This window comes from Chiloscyllium plagiosum, unplaced genomic scaffold, assembly GCF_037043375.1.
Source record: "Chiloscyllium plagiosum isolate Xiang-an unplaced genomic scaffold, Cpla_swu_hap1 HiC_scaffold_47, whole genome shotgun sequence".
Lineage (NCBI taxonomy): Eukaryota > Metazoa > Chordata > Chondrichthyes > Orectolobiformes > Hemiscylliidae > Chiloscyllium > Chiloscyllium plagiosum.
Window position 1 is genome coordinate 45,192,908 of NW_028270185.1, and position 12,384 is coordinate 45,205,291.

The 12,384-nt window shown below is 45.0% G+C and overlaps 1 long non-coding RNA gene across 1 annotated transcript in view; it reads right to left on the reverse strand.

The window, feature by feature from the left end:
* LOC148136157 (uncharacterized) overlaps positions 1-12,384 on the reverse strand; it is a 52,412-nt gene that overhangs the window by 34,945 nt on the left and 5,083 nt on the right. Inside the window, exon 2 of the long non-coding RNA XR_015754680.1 lies at positions 11,200-11,297. This is a non-coding gene — a long non-coding RNA (uncharacterized LOC148136157). The remainder of the gene's footprint in view (positions 1-11,199; positions 11,298-12,384) is intronic.

Here is a 12,384-nt window from a genome sequence, read left to right on the forward strand (position 1 = left end):
CAGTTTCTTGGTCCTCCTTTGCTGGGTTCTAAATTGCTCTGAATTCACTGTCATAAAATGACACCTGATATTTTAATTAGCCTCTTCCTTTAATGTAATAATAAATATTAATGTTTTAAAAACAGTTCACATCACAGAAGATGATGTTCTGGAGGTTTTGGGGAATATAAAGATGGATTAATCTCTGGCACCTGGTCTAATGCATCCCACTCAGATATACACAGTAAGGGAGGGAATTACAGGGCCCCTTGCAAAATGTTTTCATCATCTATAACTACAAGTGAGGTGCCTGGTGACTGGACAGTGTCTAATATTGTGCCTTTATTTCAGAAGGGTTGTAAGGAGAACTAGTGACCTGTGAGACTGACATCTGTTGTTGTTAAATTGTTGAAGGTGAGCTCAAAAGCTAAGATTTTTGGATATTTATGGAGGCAGAATTTGATTCAGGATAGTTAGCATCCATTTGTATGAGGAAAATCGTGTCTTGCAAATGTAATTGAGCTTTTTGAAGAAGTTACCTAAAAGATGGATGAGGGCAGAGCAGTAGATGTTGTATACTTGGACTTTAGTAAAGTCTTTGAACAGGTTCCACAAAGTAGACTAATTAATCGAGTTAGATCGCAAGGGATTCAGAGTGATCTTGCCACTTGGATACAAAACTGGCTTAATGTCAGGGGACAGAGTGACGGCAGAGGATTGTTCTCCCATAGAGGGCAGTGTGTAGGGAGTCTGCACTCTGCTGCTGCTGTCCTTGGAAAATAGATGCTGAGTTGTTGCAACTGAGAGCAGCTGAGTAGGTTGAGGCCTAGAACATGAAGTCTCTAGCACTGCAGCCTGCCTGCCTGGAAGCACTTGAACCTAGGATTCTTTGATCCTTTTACTGCCTTTGTAAGCCTGGTGGCCTGTATTTTTCCTCAGTGAGTTGAAGACTGCTGTAATTGCACCTCCTATGCAGGGGAGAAAATGCTGAGGATTGGGGCCTACAGCCTGGGCCTTAGGTACTGCAGCTTGGAGGGGACCAAACTTGGGACTTGCTGTCACTGCTGCTGCTGCCCTGAGAAGCCTGAGGGTCTGCAATTCTATTCACCGGTGCCTGGAAGATTTGTTTCTGGAGCCTGGATGACTTCTTCAGTTTGGGGATTCTGGCATGTACACTAATTTCTTGGAGGGGGGAGAGGGAGCTGAACACTTACAGTGAGTGGCTGTATGTTGGAGTCCTGGAACTATTTGGAGCCTGGACCATCTCCTTTTGGCTGCTGCTTTGTGACTGTAACCTATTTGCTGCCAGGGACTAGTGCTCTGGGCACTGGGGAGCAATTGCTTTGCACCTGTGGTTTGGGTAGCAGGTCAGGGCATGGTTGCCAGGGTGACTGGACTGGCAGGTCAAGCCTCGCAGGACTCTCTCAGTTTCCTTTACTGTCTATTTGTGTGTGGGGAGGTGTTGGTCTAGGTTGGGAGGGGCGATGGTAATCACAGGACTCTGTAAAACAACACCGAGGGTGGGGCCCAGTCATTCCTACATGGGGGTGGATGCATCTTTCACCTCCCCCACCAGCCCCTCCCGGGGCATCGTCACCCTTTCCTTATTTAAAAAACCAGCTCGGGATGAAATGTTACATTCACCCCAACCTGACCATTAAGACCTGTCAGCGGCCTTGATGGGGCTAGTCTGGTTCCCCACCATTGTCGCTGCATCAAAGATTTATGGGAAGGCAGTGTTCTTCCTGAAGACTGAGCAGGTGGTGCAACCCACCCTGGAGAAGGGCCTTACTGTCACTACGATGGTATTGCCTGTTGACCCTCTGGAGGTAATTTCCCAGAGGGTCATTTTGTTGAACATCCTGCCCTTTTTTCCATTTGATTTACTTTCATCACACCTTTGCCAGCTCGGGGAGATGTTTTCGGGGATGGGGTCAGTACTGCTTGGTCTAAAGGAGGTCTTTGCTTACCTGGCATTCTGGTCAGTGAAGGCTATGCGGTGTCATGCCTGCAAGGAGGTGGGACTGCTCTGGAGGAATTGGCCTGCCTTGAGGACCGCGGCCAAGTTGGAGAATGGAATACAGTCTTTGCAAGATGCAGGATGTGTGGATGTATAGGCAAGGTGTTTATGATAGACATTGGCGTCCAGTCTATCCCATGAAATATAAACAGAAATTTCAATAAAGGGAAATGAGAAGTCAGAGAATCGGGGTATTTGTGTGTCTGTGTGCCTGTTTGTCTGTGTGAGACTGTGTATGTGTGTTTGTGAGAGTCTGTGTGTGTGTGTGTGTGTGTGTGTGTGTGTGTGTGTGACCGTGTATCTCCGTCTATGTGTGTGAGTCTTTGTGGTGTATCTGTCTCTGTCTGTCTCTGTCTGTCAGTGTGTATCTGTGTTTGTCAGTGTGTCTGAGTGTGTGCCTGTGTGTGTGTGTCTCTGTCTGTGTGTGTGTGTCTCTGTCTGTGTGTGTGTGTCTCTGTGTTTATGTATGTCTGTGTGTGTCTCTGTGTTTATGTATGTCTATCTGTGTCTGTGTTTATGCATGTCTATCTGTGTCTGTGTTTGCATATGTCTATCTGTGTCTGTATGTGTGTATGTCTATCTGTGTCTGTATGTGTGTATGTCTGTCTGTGTCTGTGTGTGTGCATGTCTGTGTGTGTGCGTGTCTGTGTGTGTGCGTGTCTGCGTGTCTATCTGTGTATGTGTGTTTATCTGCCTGTGTAAGTGTGTGTGTCTGTGTGTGTGTTTGTGTGTCTCTGTGTGTGTGTCCACACACACACACTTACACAGACACACACACTCTCAGACACACACACTCTCAGACACACACACACACACACACACATTCACACACTGGGACTCGATTCCCCTCACTGACCTCTGCACTGGGACTCGAGTCCCAGTGCGGAGGCCAGTGAGTTAAATGGGCGGTTAAGAAGGCAGATAGGAAACATGTATTTACCCTTTGAGGCAGAGATTATCAGAGCAGGGAGGGTCCTGTTGGCGCTCTACAGCCATTTGGATAGGCCACAGTTGGAGTGTTGTGTGCAGTTCTGGTCACTGCACCATGGGATGGATGTGATTGCACTGGAGGGAGGGTAAAGGACATTCACCAGAACAGGCTTGGGCTGCAGCAGTTTCGCTGTGAAGGGGGAGGCTGGATAAGCTCAGGCTGCTTTCTTTAGAGCAGAGATCGAGGTATATAAGACCAAAGGAGATGTGGACAGGGTGAATGGAAAACAGTTTCCCCCCTTAGTCAGAAGGCAATTAACAAGATGGTGTAATTTTAAGCTGAATGGCAAATGGTTTAGAGAGGACATGCCACCCAGAGGATAGGGGCCTGCGCTTCATCGTCCAGGAGGGGAGTTGAGGTAGAAATCCTCAAAACCATCACAAAGTACTTGGATATGCACTGAAATGTCAAAACATTCAAGACCATGGACGAAGTGCTGGGGACTGAGACTTGTGCTGCTTTTCATGTAATTTTGGAGGTACAAACTCGATGGAATGAAGGGGACATTTATCCCGAATGATGCCATCATGGTATTAATTTGAATGTAAGGTTCTGATTTTTGTTTTGAGAAAATGCGACCGAGTGGAAGTTCCAGCTGTCGGTGTGGTCGGTATCAGCTTCAGGTTCTGTATGAGAGTGCTCATTCACAGAGAGAATTTCCCAAAGCAGTCGTGTAACTGAATTAACAAGGAAAGCTGTGGGATAACAGGGAGCAGTGGAACAGCTCTCAAGGAGCTCGACAACATGAGGTATTGAATGTCTGAATAACCTCAGCAGAATGAAGGTCATCACTGAAAAGGATATCAAAAGATATTCAGATATTGATGGGATTGATAGTGAGTGAAATATTGCAAGTATTGTTGTTGAAGACAAATTGGAATGAACATTTGAGACCTAACAGGATCACATTAATCTAGTCTTTGGAGTATTCAAATACAGACTTAAATCTCAATGATATCATATCATTAAAATAAATGTGTTGTAATTAATTGTTTGTTCAAAATGATATAAAAATTTGAAGATGTAATCACGGTTTCCCAGTGGAGATACCACACAGTATAAAATAAAGTCTCTGGAAGTGTGTCAGCTCCATCTCCGAGAGAATTCTCTGATTCCAACAGATTGCCAGCAGCAGGAAGGGAAAGAAACAACAAAATGCATCTTCTCGGAGAAAGGGTGGATCAGGTGTTTGACACCATCCTCGCTGTGGTTGGTGTTCCTGGTAAGTCTTGTAACAACTTAGCTCATACAAAACTCTGCATTGAATCATCCTTATTCCTGTGGCCATTCCCCTCAACAATAAGTAGACCATTTTGGATACTGTTGGGAGGGGTGACTTACCAGGGGAAAGCTGAGGCGCACCTGCTGCTCAGAAAGGAAGGGGGAAGAGGAGCAGAGCAGTAGTCATTGGGGACTCGATATATAGGGGGATAGATAGGAGGTTCTGTGGTTCTCTGAGCGACTCATGGTTGGTGTGTTGCCTCCCGATTGCCTGGGTCCGCGATGTCACTGATCGTGTTTTTGGGATCTTTCGGGTGGAGGGAGAGCAGCCCCAAGTCATGGACCACATTGGCACCAATGACATAGGTCGGAAGAGAGATGGGGACTTGAGGCAGAAATTCAGGGAGCTAGAATGGAAGCTTAGAGCTAGGACAAACAGAGTTGTTTTCTCTGGTTTGCTGCCCGTGCCACGTGCTAGTGAGGTGAGGAACAGGGAGAGAAAGGAGCTGAACACGTGGCTACAGGAATAGTGCAGGAGGGAGAGTTTCGGGTTTTTCGATAATTGGAGCTCTTTCTGGGGTTGGTGGGACCTCTACAAGCAGGATGGTCTTCATCTAAACCAGAGGGGTACCAATGTCCTGGGTGGGAAATTCGCTAAAGTGATTAAGGTGGATGTAAGCTAATACAGCAGGGGGATGGGAACCAAAATTGTAGGACAGGTACAGAAGAGGATGAGAGTAGGGAGTTCCCAAATCAAGTACCTGACACTGGCGAGCGAGAACCTGGATTGAAGTGTGCGTACTTCAACGAGAGGAGCATCCGAAATAAAGTGGCAGCGTGGGCTGGTACCTGGGACTTCGATGTTGTGGCCATTACGGAGACATGGATAGAGCAGGGTCAGGAAAGGCTGTTGCAGGTTCAGGGATTCAGATGTTTCAGTAAGAACAGAGAAGATGGTAAAAGAGGGAGAGGTGTGGCTTGTTGATCAGGGACAATATTACAGTTGTAGAAAGGATATTTGGGGACTCATTAACTGATGTAGTATGGGCTGAGGTTAGAAACAGGAAAGGAGAAGTCACCAAGCTGAGAGTTTTCTATAGGCCTCCGAATACTCCTAGAGATGTAGAGGAAATGATAGCAAAGATGATTCTCGACTGGAGTGAGAGAGGCAGGGTAGTTGTCATGGGGGACTTCGACTATCCAAATATTGACTGGGATCACTACAGTACGAGTATTATAGATGGGTCAGTTTTTGTCCAGTGTGTGCAGGAGGGATTCCTGACACGGTATGTAGACAGGCCTACAAGGGGCAAAGCCACTTTAGATTTAGTACAGGGTAACGAGCCTGGCCAGGAGCTAGATTTGGAAGTACGTGAGCACTTTGGAGACAGCAATCACAATTCTGTCAGGTTTACTTTAGTGATGGAAAGGGATAGGTGTGCTCGACCGAGCAAGAGTTACATCTGGGGGAAGGGAAATTACGATGCAATTAGGGAAGATTTAGGAAGCGTAGAATGGGGAAAGAAACTGCAGGGGATGAGCACATTAAAAATGTGGAGCTTATTCAAGGAAAAGCTCCTGTGTGTCCTAGATAAGTATGTACCTGTCAGGCAGGGAAGAAGATATAGAGCACTTGAGCTGTGGTTTACTGTGGTGAAAGAGTTAAAATTATGTCCCAATACATGTGTGAATCTAAGGTGTTGCTTAGTCCCGTGTGAACCTTCTTATCTGTATGTAACCAGTATGGAATGTGTTTTTTAGCCTTGCTCTGCTGTTCACATGAATGTTTATCTCGAAAAGAATATATCAGCTGGAAAAGTCTCCAGTTCGGTGAGTCTGCTCCGGGGTTACGTTTAACCGCCGAGCGTGGGTTGTTGGCAACCGCTCTACGAGAACTGACGGCTCCCAGTTCCGGTAACATGTAGAGTGAGTATAAGCCAGACCCGGGAGTCTGCTCCGGGGTTACGTTTAACCGCCGAGCGTGGGTTGCTGGCAACCGCTCTACGAGAACTGACGGCTCCCAGTTCCGGTAACATGTAGAGTGAGTATAAGCCAGACCCGGGAGTCTGCTCCGGGGTTACGTTTAACCGCCGAGCGTGGGTTGTTGGCAACCGCTCTACGAGAACTGACGGCTCCCAGTTCCGGTTACATGTAGAGTGAGTATAAGCCAGACCCGTTGTAAGTATGAGACCTGGTTGTGGCGACGCTGCGGGGAATAAAATGCTCATATTCTAGCAGACTCGCCTCTTGGCTGTTTGTTCTGTGTCAGACTACTCTCCTACGAACCTGACCTTGAGAATTTTTTAAAACATTTACTAAGGAAGTGGAATCCCTGGTCAAGAAGAAGAAGGCGGCTTATGTTAGGACAAAATGTGAAAACTCAATTAGGGCACTTGAGGGTTACAAGGAAGTCAGGAAATACCTAAAAAGAGAGCTCAGAAGATCCAGGAGGGGACATGAGAAATTGTTGGTGGATAGGATCAGGATTATCCTTAAGGCTTTCCATAGGTATGTCAGGAATAAAAGAATGACGAGTGTTAAATTAGGGCCAATCAAACATAATAGTGTGAAGTTGTGTGTGGAGTCAGAGGAGATAGGGGCAGCATGAAATAAATATTTTTCAACAGTGTTTACTATAGAAAATGAAAATGTTGGTGAGGAAGATACAGAGATACTTGCATCTAGACTAGAGGAGATTGAGGTTCACAAGGAAGAGGTATTAGAAATACTGCAGAGTGTGAAAATAGACAAGTCTCCTGGGCCGGATGGGATCTATCCTAGGATCCTCCGGGAAGCAAGGGAAGAGATTGCCGAGCCTTTGATATTGATCTTCAAATCACCATTGGGTCTACAGGAATAGTGCCTGAGGACTGGAGGATAGCAAATATGGTTCCCTAGTTCAAAAAGGGTAGTAGAGACAACTCTGGTAATTACTGACCAGTGAGTCTAACTTCAGCTGTTGGTAAAGTGGTGGAAAAGGTTATAAGAGACAGGATTTATAACCATCTAGAAAAGAATAATCTGATCAGGACAGTCAGCACGGTTTTGTGAAGGGTAAGTCGTGCCGAACGAATCTTATTGACTTTTTTGACAAAGTGACCAAAAGATAGATGAGATTAAACTGGTTGATGTGGTGTATATGGATTTCAGCAAGGCATTCGATAAGGTTCTCCACAGTAGGCTATTATACAAAATGCGGAGGAATGGGATTGTGGGAGACATAGCAGTTTGAATCAGTAATTGGCTTGCTGAAAGAAAACAGAGGGTTGTAGTTGATGGAACATGTTCATCTTGGTGTCCAGTTACTAGCAGTGTACTGCAAGGGTCGGTATTGGGTTCACTGCTGTTTGTCATTTTTATAAATGACCTGGATGAGGGCTTAGAAGGGTGGGTTAGTAAATTTGCGGGCGACACTAAGGTCAGTGGAGTTGTGGATAGTGAAGAAGGATGAAGTAGGTTGCAGAGAGACATAGATAGGATGCAGAGCTGGGCTGAGAGGTGGCAATGGAGTTTAATGTGGACAAGTGTGGATGGCGTAATCGGAATGGTACTGGGCTAATGGTAAGATTCTTGGGAGTGCAGATGAGCAGAGAGATCTCGGTGTCCATGTACACAGTTCCATGAAAGTTGCCACCCAGATTGTTAGGGATGTTAAGAAGGCCTTTATTAATAGAGGGGATGCTTTGGCCTTTATTAATAGAGGGATTGAGCTCCGGAACCAGGACGTTGTGCTGCAGCTGTACAACGCTCTGGTACAGCCACACTTGGAGTATTGTGTACAGATCTGGTCACCGCATTATAAGAAGGATGTGGAAGCTTTGGAAAGGGTGCAGAGGAGATTTACTGGGATGTTGCCTGGTATGGAAGGAATGTCTTACGAGGAAAGGCTGAGGGCCTTGAGGCTGTTCTCATTAGACAAAAAGGCTGGAAGGTGACTTAATAAGACATACAAGGTAATCAGAGGGTTAAATAGGGTGGACAGAGAGAGCCTTTTTCCAAGTATGGGAACGGCAAACACATGGGGACACAAGTTTAAAGTGAGGGGAGATAGGTATAAGACAGATGTCAGAGGTAGTTTCTTTACTCAGAGGGTAGTAAGGGTCTCGAATGCTTTGCCTGCAATGGTAGTAGATTCGCCAAGTTTAAGTGCATTTAAGTCGTCATTGGACAGGCATATGGACGTACATGGAATAGTGTCGGTGGGTTGGGCTTCAGATGAGCATGACAGGGCGGCGCAACATCGAGGGCCGAAGGGCCTGTACTGCGCTGCAATGTTCTATGCTCTATCAACAACTGATAATAATATATTTTCGTTTAGGAAGGCAAATCCCACTGTCAGATAATAGTGTCCTTACTGACTGAGTTTAAAGTTTGTCAGTTAGGAGGGTCCTCAGCATTGTGTTTTTCTAAAATGTGCAGAATGGGTTTAGACAGAGACCACATTAATGGAGTTTGGCTGATCACCGGCCCCTGGCTAGTTTTGGAAGACCACCCTCTCTCTGTGGTAGTTCACAGTCTGCTATCGGTCAGATGGGTTTTGTAACAACCCACCTCTCAGTGACACCTGGTGTTTCCCATTCCTTGATGGAAAGGGATTGTGTTGGTGGATCTTGCTCAGGCAGCTCGCTCCAAATGGGAGCCCAGATACAGCCGGGCAACGGGTGGGTTCAGCAGGTCATTAGGAATGAGGAGACTATGGGGGCTGCAGATAGAGCATGGTGCTGGAAAAGGCACAGCAGGTCAGGCAGCATCTCAGGAGGAAGAAAGTAGAGGTCTCAAGCAGGGCTCTTCTTCAGGACAGTTAGAGTGACCAAAGTTGCATGAATTCAGGTTTTATTTGCTGAGGGCTATGTTGTACAAACTTGGACAGGTGGAGGAGTTGGGTCAAATGTTGAAGTCTTCCTGATTGTAGTGTGTATCCAACTTGGTACAATGTGATTGGATTTGCTGCTGAACACCTTCATGGTTCAGATGGTCAGGATGTTCAATCCTGTGCACGAGGGAGAGATTCAATGCCTTATCATTTGTTCGTCCATAATATAGAACCCAGCCTTCCTGGACATTGTGGAGTGATTAAATGCCCTCTCCTGCAGTTCATACAGTGTGGATATAGAATTCTGGAGGCAAACTGAACTATGGAGACTCCAAAACCGAATACAGAAATTTTGCGATCAATATCCATGTTAGGTGTCTGATGTTCTTTGTTTTCCTAATACCAGGTGTCTTTGTGTGAATGCTGGGGACTTAGGGGAAATGTCAGCCAGTTAGACTAACCTGTAAAGCAGCTGCTGACCCAAAACCACCTTGAGTATATGACCGTGTTTCTGTGAGTAATCTGCTGCTCATGTTCTCCTATATCCTTTAAAAGTGCAAATGATTAATTTAGAGAGATGTGGTTCAGATTCTTTAAGCTTCATATGACATGGAACAACAATTATCTTTGTGTCATTACTTACAGTCTGGGCTCAGGCACAAAAAAACTTTGATTAATAACTTAAAACCTTTTTTTTCTCTTACAGTAAGTCTAGTGGTGATTGTAAACTTAGCTTGGGGCAAATGTGGCCTTTCTACATGCAGCACTCACTATCTGGTGGCTATGACAGTGTCAGATCTACTGTTCATTGTTTTTTGTATCATCCTTCACCGATTTCAACGTTATTATTATCCACCGTGTTTCCTGCAAATCACTCCTGTTTGTACCATTCTCTATGTCCTCAACCGCTTGACCATTGATTGTTCTGTGTGGTTCACCATTGCTTTTTCCTTTGATCGATTTGTTGCCATTTGTTTACATGAGATGAAAACTAAGTATTGCACAGGGAAAACTGCAACCAGGGTTCTAGCAACAATCTGCATCTTCTTTTGTTTAAAGAACATTCCAAATGCCTTTGTATATAGACCTGGAAAGATGATCAACAATGTTCCATGGTACTGTTATACCTGGTCTGGTTATTATAATGATCCTCGGTGGATAGGTTTTAGATATTTTGAGACTTTTTTAACACCATTGTTCCCATTCACTTTTATTCTCTTTATCAACATTCTGACTGTCAGACATATCTTCGAGGCCATTAAGGTGCGGAAGGAACTGAGAGGTCAGAGAAAAACACAGAATGATCCAGAGGTGGAGAGCAGGAAGAATTCTGTGATTGTACTCTTTGCCATATCTGCCAGCTTCATACTTCTCTGGTTGTTGCATATTTTATATTTCTTTAATGCTGGTTATTCCTTGGATAAAGTTTCTTTTCGTCTCTTTGGTCAGATTGGATACATGCTGAGGAACTTCAGTTGCTGCACAAATGCCCTTATTTATGTGGTGACACAGAAACATTTCAGAGACCAGTTAAAGTACGCCATGACATATCCAGTTATAAAAATAATTCAATTGGTGAATCAATCAAAGTAACTCAGAGCCAACATTAGGTGCAGCAGAGAACGGAACGAGGAGTCCACGTGAGGAATGGACCGAAAGGAGAAGGAGGAGCAGCAACATGATAACACTCCTTTCCTCATGGGCAAGGAATGACTCCATCTGAGGGGCAAAATGACAGAGACTGGAGGTGTAAAGCCAGTGTAAAGTGCTGTTAGTAATCAGCAACAATTAGTAGGAAGTGGAACAACACAAGCAAAACCAAGAGATGAATTACATACACACAAAAGTAACATTCATATCAAGTAATCTGTTCTCAGTGAATGAAGTGGGTAGAAAAATAAATGATATGGAGGTAGGTGAGTATTAGATGAGATGAGATTAGATTGCTCAGAGTATGGAAGCAGGCCATTTGGCCCAACAAGTCCACACTGACCCTCTGAAGAGTAACCCACCCAGACCCATTCCCCTATATTTGCTGCTGACGAATGCACCTAACACTGTGGGCAATTTAGCATTACCAATTCACCTGACCTGCACATCTTTGGATTGTGGGAGGAAACTGATGAAACCCACGCAGGCACAGGGAGAATGTGCAAACCCCACACAGACAGTTACCTGAGGCAGGAATGTAATCTTTCACTGCAGGCCAGAGAGGGAAATGCAACGACAGGCTCCTGTTCACTCTTCCTCACTGAATACTCTGACACACACGTCTGGGCAAATTAACACAAAAACATGAGAAGTTTAAAAGAGGAAATAACATAGTGTCAGGTCTCTGTGTCTTTGAATTGCACATTTATATTCAACAATAGCAAACTTAGTTTCCATTCAATTCCTCACGGTGAAAATAGAACACAGAACAATACAGCGCAGGAGAGGTCATTCAGCCCTCGATGGTGGTGAGTATACTATTGTTGCAGGCAGGGTTTTCCATGCCCCTCCTACTCTCTGAGTAAAGAAACTACCTCGGACATCTGTCCCATATCTATCACCCCTCAATTTAAAGTTATGTCCCCTCGTATGAGCCATTGCCATCTCAGGAAAAAGGCTCTCACTGTCTACCTTATCTAACTCTCTGATTATCTTATACGTCTCAATTAGGTCGCCTCTCAACCTTCTTGTCTCGAATGAAAACAAGTCGCCCAGCCTTTCCTCATAAGACCTTCCCTCCATACCAGGCAATCCTAGTAAATCTAGTCTGAAACCTTTCCAAAGGTTTCACGTCCTTCCTATAATGCAGTGACCAAAACTGTACACAGTACTCCAAGTGCAGTTGCACCAGAGTTTTGTACAGCTGCAACATGACCTCGTGGCTCCAAAACCCAATCCCTCTACCAATAAAACCTCACACACTGTATGCCTTCTTTAAACCTAAACGTGGATGGCAACTTTCAGGGGTCTTTGTATGGACACTGAGATCTTTGCCCATCTACGCTCCCAATAATCTTATCATTAGGCCAGTACTCTTTATTCCTGTTACTCCTTCCAAAGTAAATCACCTCACACATTCCCACAGTAAACTCCATTTGCCACCTCTCAGCCCAGTTCTGCAGTTTATCTATGTCCCTCTGTAACCTGTAACATTGTTCGGCATTGTCCACTACTCCATCGCCGTTAGTGGTATCCGCAAATTTATTAATGCATCCTTCTGTGCCCTGTTCCAGGTCATTTATAAAATGACAAACAGCAATGGACCCAACACAGATCCTTGCAGTACACCAGGATGAACATTTACCATCAACCACCACCCTCTGTCTTCTTTCAGCTCACCAATTTCTGATCCAACCCACTAAATTACCT